General features: G+C 42.6%; 1 pseudogene; it reads left to right on the top strand.

Moving 5' to 3' along the window:
- The first annotated feature begins 604 nt into the window (after positions 1 to 604).
- LOC145717996 (U4 spliceosomal RNA) lies at positions 605 to 735 on the top strand (annotated as a pseudogene).
- Positions 736 to 8122: the final 7387 nt, after the last annotated feature.

The following is an 8122-nucleotide window of genomic DNA, read 5'->3' as shown; positions in this document are numbered from 1 at the left end:
TGTTACTTTAGAGAATGTGTTTTTCTAAAAACACAGGAACCTGGGGGCTGGGAAACTGCATGACTGTGGACAGTGAGGAAAATCAAAGAGGACTGATGATGGTTGCTCCGTTTTCCCTCCTCGGCCTTAGAATTCCAGAGTATGCCATGTGCCCAGAAGTCCTGTGGCTGTTGATGCCTCCTCTTCCCAGGGGCAGTGAGGCCCGGGGGTTACGGACGCTGGCTTTGGAGACAGACCACCGTGGCTTGAGTCACAGCTCTGCCAACTTACAGGGTGGGCAATATTAAAACAGTTTGTGCCTCACCCTTCTCAACTGTAAAATGAACATGACGATATCAGTATCTACCTTAAAGAATCTTTTCAAAGACTGAATGAATTAAAATTATATGTGAACACTTTGGAAGATGCCTACAGAAAGCACACAATGTACGTTACTACTGATGAGGGATAGAGAAAAACTGTAATGAACTGGATTTTCTTTTGAAAGTTCATCCCTATGGAATGGTGTACATGTGGTTTTCTTTTCTTTTTTTCAACCAGGTTGTTAAATATTGGCAATGTACAGCTTTATAATGTACAAATGTAATGCAAAATTGCCCTGACAATTTTTGTGCTGGGGCAATATTTCAGCTAATGAGATTTTAATCAAAGCACAATTACTGCTGATTGAAAGTTGCCATGACATTAACACATTGGTTAAAATGATTGTATTTAAATGTTGAACTTTAGCCCAGATATCTCCTCCCAGCTCTAGACCCCTTTTGAACATTAAAGGTACCTCAAACTCAACATATCCCAAACTTGTCTCAAACTTGGTCCAATTCCAGCACAACCCAACTCAGTGGATGCATCATTACCTGTCCAGTTTTGCAAACCAGAAACTTGGAGTCATCCTTGACACTTCCCTATCTCTCACCATATCCAACCCACCATCTTGCCAATTTTATTTAAATCTTTCTCGAATGTGGGCATTTCCTTCCATTACCATTCTAGAGAACCAAGTTACAAATCCAAGCTACAAATACCTCCCATAGACTATTGTTAGCCTCCTAATTGGCCTGCAACCATCTATTCTTTGCTCCGTTAAATCCATTCTTCATAAAATCCAGATTCATTTTATTCTTGTAACGGACATCCACATAGTCAATCGGCTGGAGTGACCAGTGCTCCCCATTTATACAACCCATGCCCATGGCATACTGATTGCTCATTGCTAGTAGACTACTAACCAGGATGCTCACATATTTCTGCTCCTACCAGTTGAGCTGTATGTTTACTAAGAGTCTCTAACCTATTTTTGTCAGTTTTTGAAATAATGACCCAGTTTAATGAAGTATTATGTAAGTTGATGAAACATGAACACATTTATATTTCAGAGGATGTTTTTCTCTGAAAACCAGGTTGAATGCTTTGGGAAGACTCACTAAAGGCAGATGGCTATAAAGAATGTTGTTCAATTAAGTATGAGTGAGAAATCTGCAAAAGACCTCGTAAAATAAAACTCTAGAAGGATCCGGCACTCAGAATGCTTTGCAAGTGTCTTTTAGTTCTTTCTTAGAAGAAACTGAAATGGAAAGCCATAGACAATGCCTTAAAGATAAGAAAGAGACCAAAGAAAGACACTCATCTAACCCATACTTAAAGACCAAGTCTTGAATCTTCATGGAGGGCCTGGGGCATGAAGGCACATTTCAAATAAAATGTTAAAGGTATCCATGTGTCATTTTTAATGATTCTCATTTTCTGGAGCTTTTTCAACCAACTACCTAATTTTCTGTATGGATTACATACCATACTTTGAACTTAATATATGTGGATTCTTCTCTGTTGATCTTACATTATACACCAAAGTCCTTAAAATGGCCAGTGAGGTCTGATCAAGGTGAACTGGGCTGACCTCATCTTGAAACCTCAAGGTCATCTTGAAAGTTGCCTCCCCCTCCCCGCACCTGATACTAGCCAGTGCCGTCTTTTCTCACGGGATCTTCCCATGTGCTGTTCCCTCTGCTCTTCATCCCTCAGATCATTCCCTCCCTGACGAGGTCAAATCCCTGACGTGAGTGCTTTGGCTACATCACTTAATTTTTCATCATAGCTTTTAGCACAGTTGCAATTTTATATTTATTTTACGGTTACTTGACTAGAGTCCGCTGTATTAGTTTCCTAGGACTGATGAACAAATTACCACACTTTTGGTGGCTTAAAAGAGTGGAATTGTACGGAATTGTATTCTCTCACAGTTCCGGAGGCCAGAAGTCTCAAAGCAAGCTGTTGGCAGAACCATGCTCCCTCCAAAGGCTCTAAGTGAGAGCCTTTCCTTGCCTCTTCCAGCTTCTGGTGGCTCCTGGCCTTCATTGGCCTGTGGCTGCATCGTTCCAATCTCTGCCTCTGTCTTCACATGACCTTCTTCCCTGTGTCTCAAGAGTCTTCCTCTGGTCTCTCAGAAGGATACTGATTGGATTTAGGACATATTCACAAGTTTCAGGTGAACATAGCTTTTGGGGACCACTATTCAAGCCCCTGGCTCTACTTGCCACACTAGACTCTAAGTTTCACAACGGCAGAAAGTGTATCAGTCTTTGCCTATTGCAATGCCGGACTTACAGTGGGTCCGCAACAAATATTTATGCTTTGAAAGAATAAATGGATCTTCTGTGTAGTCTTTAATGGTAGTGTTGGATTACTGACAGGCTGATGTAGATAAGCGGATTACATTTTAAGTAAACCGAATTCATTCATCTCTATAAAAAATTCTATTGCGGGGCGCCTGGGTGGCTCAGTCGTTGAGCGTCTGCCTTCGGCTCGGGTCGTGATCCCGGGGTCCTGGGATCGAGTCCCGCATCAGGCTCCCTGCTCGGCGGGAAGCCTGCTTCTCCCTCTCCCGCTCCCCCTGCTTGTGTTCCCTGTCTCGCTGTGTGTCTCTCTGTCAAATAAATAAATATCTTTTTTTTTTATTTTTTAATTTTTTTTTAAAGATTTTATTTATTTATTTGACAGAGAGAGAGAGAGAGCGAGAGAGCGCACAAGCAGGGGGAGCGGCAGGCAGAGGGAGAAGCAGGCTCCCCGCTGAGCAAGGAGCCCGATGCAGGACTCAATCCCAGGACCCTGGGATCATGACCCGAGCCGAAGGCAGCCGCTCAACTGATTGAGCCACCCAGGCACCCCCAAGCCCTCTTTTCAAATCAATTAGCCACCTACTTCATAATTCTTCTTAAAAATATTTATTTAAGTAATCTCTACACCCAACGTGAGGCTCGAACTCACCACCCTGAGATCAAGAGTCGTGCACTCTTCCGAATGAGCCAGCCAGATGCCCCTATAATTCTTTAAAATAAAGCTTTAAGATCTAAGATCGAATTTCTTCTGGCTTATTATAATTCATTTAAAATTTAAAACAGGGTCTGTTTACACTAGCCCAGTTAGCATTCAGTGTTGAAGAGAGAAGCATGGGGACAGCAAGAAGAGAAAAGGAGTGACAGGAGGTGATGCTAACAGCTAGGAACCACACTGTCTCACAAATGCAAATACCTTACAGCAAATGTCCTTTAAATACAGTCTCTTAGACTTATCCATTTCTTGATAGTGATACAGCTTATTACGACTATTAGAGCTTCTAATAATACATGGAAGTTTCACTTAGGGACAGAGGGGAATAAATATCAGTGATCCCAAACGACACCTCCTTCCCGAAAATTTGAAGCTCAGGCCACCCATTTTATGAAATTTTTTGTCTTGAGTTAAATGTGGCACAGCCAGGGTGATTTCAGCAGTGGATTTATACATCCTACAATTATAGAAAAATGTATTTATACTATAAGTTACTGGGCAGAAGCTGCGCCTGGTTTTCCAGACGTTACTTGGCGCTGTGGGGTGGAAGAGAATGAGAGAGGCGGCACACATAATAGAGGTGTCATTAGTGACCCCGTTCCGTGAAGCAGGTCCCTGGCAGGTGAGGTGAAGGCTGACTACAAGTCAATCACTGGATCAAGGAGTCCTATCCTCTTCCTGATGAGAAGCAACAATCGATTTCTAGAAAGTTTTCTTTTGACTGATGCATATGGGAGTGGGCTATTAACTTCTCTTCATTCCCAAGAGCTACAGAGAGGAGGCACTTGGAAACCAACCAGGAAAGGCTGTAATTTCCATTAGCAGATAATGACACCAGCAATTTAGCATTTCTTAAGCATCTAGGCGGTGCCAAGCACTCAACCTATATTCTAGCAAATCCTCATAACAACCTGGTATGTTGGAGATTCCTAGGTTCAGTTTATAAACAGGGAAAGGCTCAGAGAAGTTAAGAAACTGGCTCTAAGTCACACAGCTAGCAGATGACGCTTAGGGATGGGAATCCAGCGTGCCTGCCTCCAAGGCCATGTTCTCCACTTTGCCAAGCTGCCTCCCAAGGTTTGCTCTCTAAGGACAAGTGCTAGTGCTTTGGTGACCGACTGCTAAGATAGTTTCAGATAGCACCTGGGTTTCTTGCTTTTCAAACTGAGTTATTTACACCACAAAGGCATACGTGGTCACACGCCAGGGTAAGCAGAACCACATAATAAACTCGATGCATCTTTAATGTCAAGTCATTCATGATGCATACTTTTATAAAAATAAAAATGTTAACATGAAACAAGATACTGAAAATATATCTCCTCCTTTGGGAAACTGCTTGGGGCTAAACCATCAGATGCCAGGTACGCAGAAAAAAGAAATCACATTCGTCCTTCTCTACCTTTAGAAGGGCTTCTATAGGAAAGCTTAAGAAATACTGCCGGTGGGGCGTCTGGGTGGCTCAGTCGTTAAGCGTCTGCCTTCGGCTCAGGTCACGATCCCAGGGTCCTGGGATCGAGCCCCGCATCGGGCTCCCTGCTCCGTGGGAGGCCTGCTTCTCCCTCTCCCACTCCCCCTGCTTGTGTTCCCTCTTTCGCTGTCTCTCTCTCTGTCAAATAAATAAATAAGATCTTTTTTTTTTTTTTAAAGAAATACTGCAGGAGTGTGGGAAAGCTCAGTTGTGGGGGGGTATCAGTCAGGACGGCGGAGCCACCCTAGGTCTTTTAGAGGGAATTGAATACAGGAAATGCTTTACAAGAGTGTTGGCCATGCTCAGGGAACACAAGGGGAAAGGAGGAGACCCCAAGAGTAGAAACGTCAGGAAGCTACCCTACCCAGAAACCATTGCTAGGACCGGAGGAGCCAAACGGAAGAGGTGCTGTTCCCACAGCCCAGGAGCATGCTCTTCACTGAAATTGTTCCCACACTGCTGGTGCTCTGAGAATCCTGTCACTCCCGAAAACACCAAAAGCCACCCGAGCCTGCAGCTGTGCGTGACGTCAGAGCTGCTACCGTCACCCTCACTTGCTGGCAGCTACCAGCCACTGTCCATCATCACATGTGCTGGAAAGACAGAAGGCCATCTCTATGCCACAGACACCACCAGAAGCTGGAGAAAAATGTTTTCTCCCTTTCTTCCACCTTCCAATCTCCTCTCATTCTCTCCCATTGGCAGAACCCAACCAGAAGCCAACAGGCAAGGGAGTCTGGGAAAGGTAGTTTGCAGGTAGCCAGAGCCCTCCAACAAAGAGGAGTGAAGAAGGGTGGGAATGGTGCGATCAGGCGATCAAGGGGCCATAGCCTGTTATGTTATGATTAATATAAACTATTTCCATGCAGGTTTACCTTGTTATCTCTTTCCCTATGGAAGTCAGGGCATATGTGTCGCATTAGAGAAAAGTAAATACAAGTATTCCTTGCTTTCCCAAATCTATTTGGGTATTGAGTTCAGATAGTGAGAGTATGGATAACAAGTCCAGATAGTGAGGGCGATGAGGGGGATACCTATTTTTTTTTTAATGACCAGCCTTTATTAAATGCTCCAGTATCAAGTTTCACACACAGAAGCATGGAAGTGCCAAAGACACCCATTGGACCCACTTCTAGGTCCAGCAAGCAATCCTATGATGACTCTCTTGATAATAATTTCCTTAGGGAAGTGTTTCACATACTGTACCCTACCGTTAATATGTACTATACAAAAAACAAGCTTTCCGTGAGCCAATCCTTTCTTTTTGGTAAATGACATATATCACAGCCTACTTGTTCTTGGAGTTTGCATTGATTCTGTGTTCTACAGTTTCCTGAGGTATAATTGATATATAACATTGTGTAAGTGTAAGGTATATATACAATGTGATGATGTGCTACGCATGCGTATCGCAAACTGATTACAATGATAAAGTTAGTTAACATATCCATCACCTCACATAGTTACCATTTGTTTCTGTGGCGAGAAATTTTAAGATTTTTCTGTCTTAGCAACTTTCAAGTATACAATACAGTATCATTCATTGTAGCCACCATGCTATTTAGCCGCTGTTTTACAGCTTTGCAATGCACACATACATTAGAGTTTTTGGAAAAGTTCTGCAGCAGACAGCCCAGGTTACCTAATCTTTTTTGATCCTGGAAGCCTCTTTTCACTAAGAGCTCGGGACCCTATGCTGCCATGGGAAGTCACCACGAGAGCCATCCCAGCCACGGTTTCCAGATTTTCTTTCACGGAAAGCATAATGTTAGCTCTGAACTTTATTCTTTGGCTCCAGCTTTCCTTGCTTTTTAACTTTGGCAAATTCTTTTTCACCCGCTAAGCCTTCATTTCTTCATCTATAAAATGGGGCAAATAATATTTACTTCACAGACTTATTCTAAAGACTAAATGAGATTGCATGCAAACTCTATGGCGAAGAGTAATGTACCATACAAACATCACACTTCATCTCAGGTGAATCCTGACAGCCATAACTGATTTACCTGCCTCTCTTCTCTGTCCCCCTCCAGACCATGCTAGACACTGCTGCTACAGATATCATTCTAAGATAGATCTTTGATTTTTTTTCATTCCCATACTTAAAATAAAACTTGCATTAATTCCCCTTTGCTTACCACATCAAGTCCAATTTGATGTTCTTAGGTAGACATGCAAGAGTTTTTTCTAACCTCAGCTCCCCTTCACCTCCAGCACAAAAATACTAGTCATACAGCCCATCTTTTGCTCTCTACTAAAACTCTAAGAAGCCTAGGTTCAAATTCTGATAGAACCACTTTTTAGTTATGTGACCTTGGACACGTTACTTAACCTCACTGTGCCTCAGTTTTTCTCTTCTATAAAAGGGGACAATAATAATACTTATTTTATGGGATTGCTCTTTAGGATTACATGAGATAATGTATACTGAGCTCTTAGGACTGTGTCTGGCAGTATTAAGTGGTCAAGAAATGCCCGCTATTTACTATCAATATTTTTGTGACAATTCGTATCTTCTAATTTTCTTCCTCTTCTCTTGCTTCTTCTCCATCTGGGGATGCCCTTCATCTTAGTTCCACCATTTAAAATGTTACTCATTTGTTTTTAATATAACTTTGGCAAATTATGTTAGCTCTCTCGGCCTTCATTTCTTCATCTACAAATTGGAGAAAGTCATATATGCTTCACAGGATTGTTCTAGTTCTATAGGATACGTGAGATTATACGAAAGCTCTATGGCAAAGTATAAAGCATCTTGCAAACCTTCTCTGTAAGCTCTCTTTGACCATTCCCTGCCTATTCCTCTTTCCTTTGACATTCCCTGAATGCTAGCTTCTACTAGGAGTGTGGTCTTCATTTTTGGTCTTCATTTTCGTCATATCACAGTCTTGTTATAATTTGCCTTGGTATTTATGTACATGTAGAGATAGGAATCTTCTTTTTTTTTTTTTAAGATTTTATTTATTTATTTGAGAGAGAGAGAATGAGAGACAGAGAGCATGAGAGGGAGGAGGGTCAGAGGGAGAAGCAGACTCCCCGCCGAGCAGGGAGCCCGATGCGGGACTCAATCCCGGGACTCCAGGATCATGACCTGAGCCGAAGGCAGTCGCCCAACCAACTGAGCCACCCAGGCGCCCCGAGATAGGAATCTTCTTAAGAGGAGAACTGTTGTCTTCAGCGGGCATAGTGCAAGACAGCAGAGTAAGTTTGCGGAATTGAACTGAAACCCCAGATAAGAACACAGCTTTCTTTAGTTGGTCACATGGGCGGTATTTAATTTGCACATTTCTTTACCCCAGGAAAGGAATCTCCAAAGGTGAAATG

The sequence above is a fragment of the Leptonychotes weddellii genome, chromosome X (genome assembly GCF_054177405.1).
Source record: "Leptonychotes weddellii isolate Sample4059 chromosome X, ASM5417740v2, whole genome shotgun sequence".
Taxonomy (NCBI): Eukaryota; Metazoa; Chordata; class Mammalia; order Carnivora; family Phocidae; genus Leptonychotes; species Leptonychotes weddellii.
The sequence above is the reverse complement of the archived record's forward strand: the minus strand, read 5'-3'. Positions and strand labels throughout refer to the sequence as shown.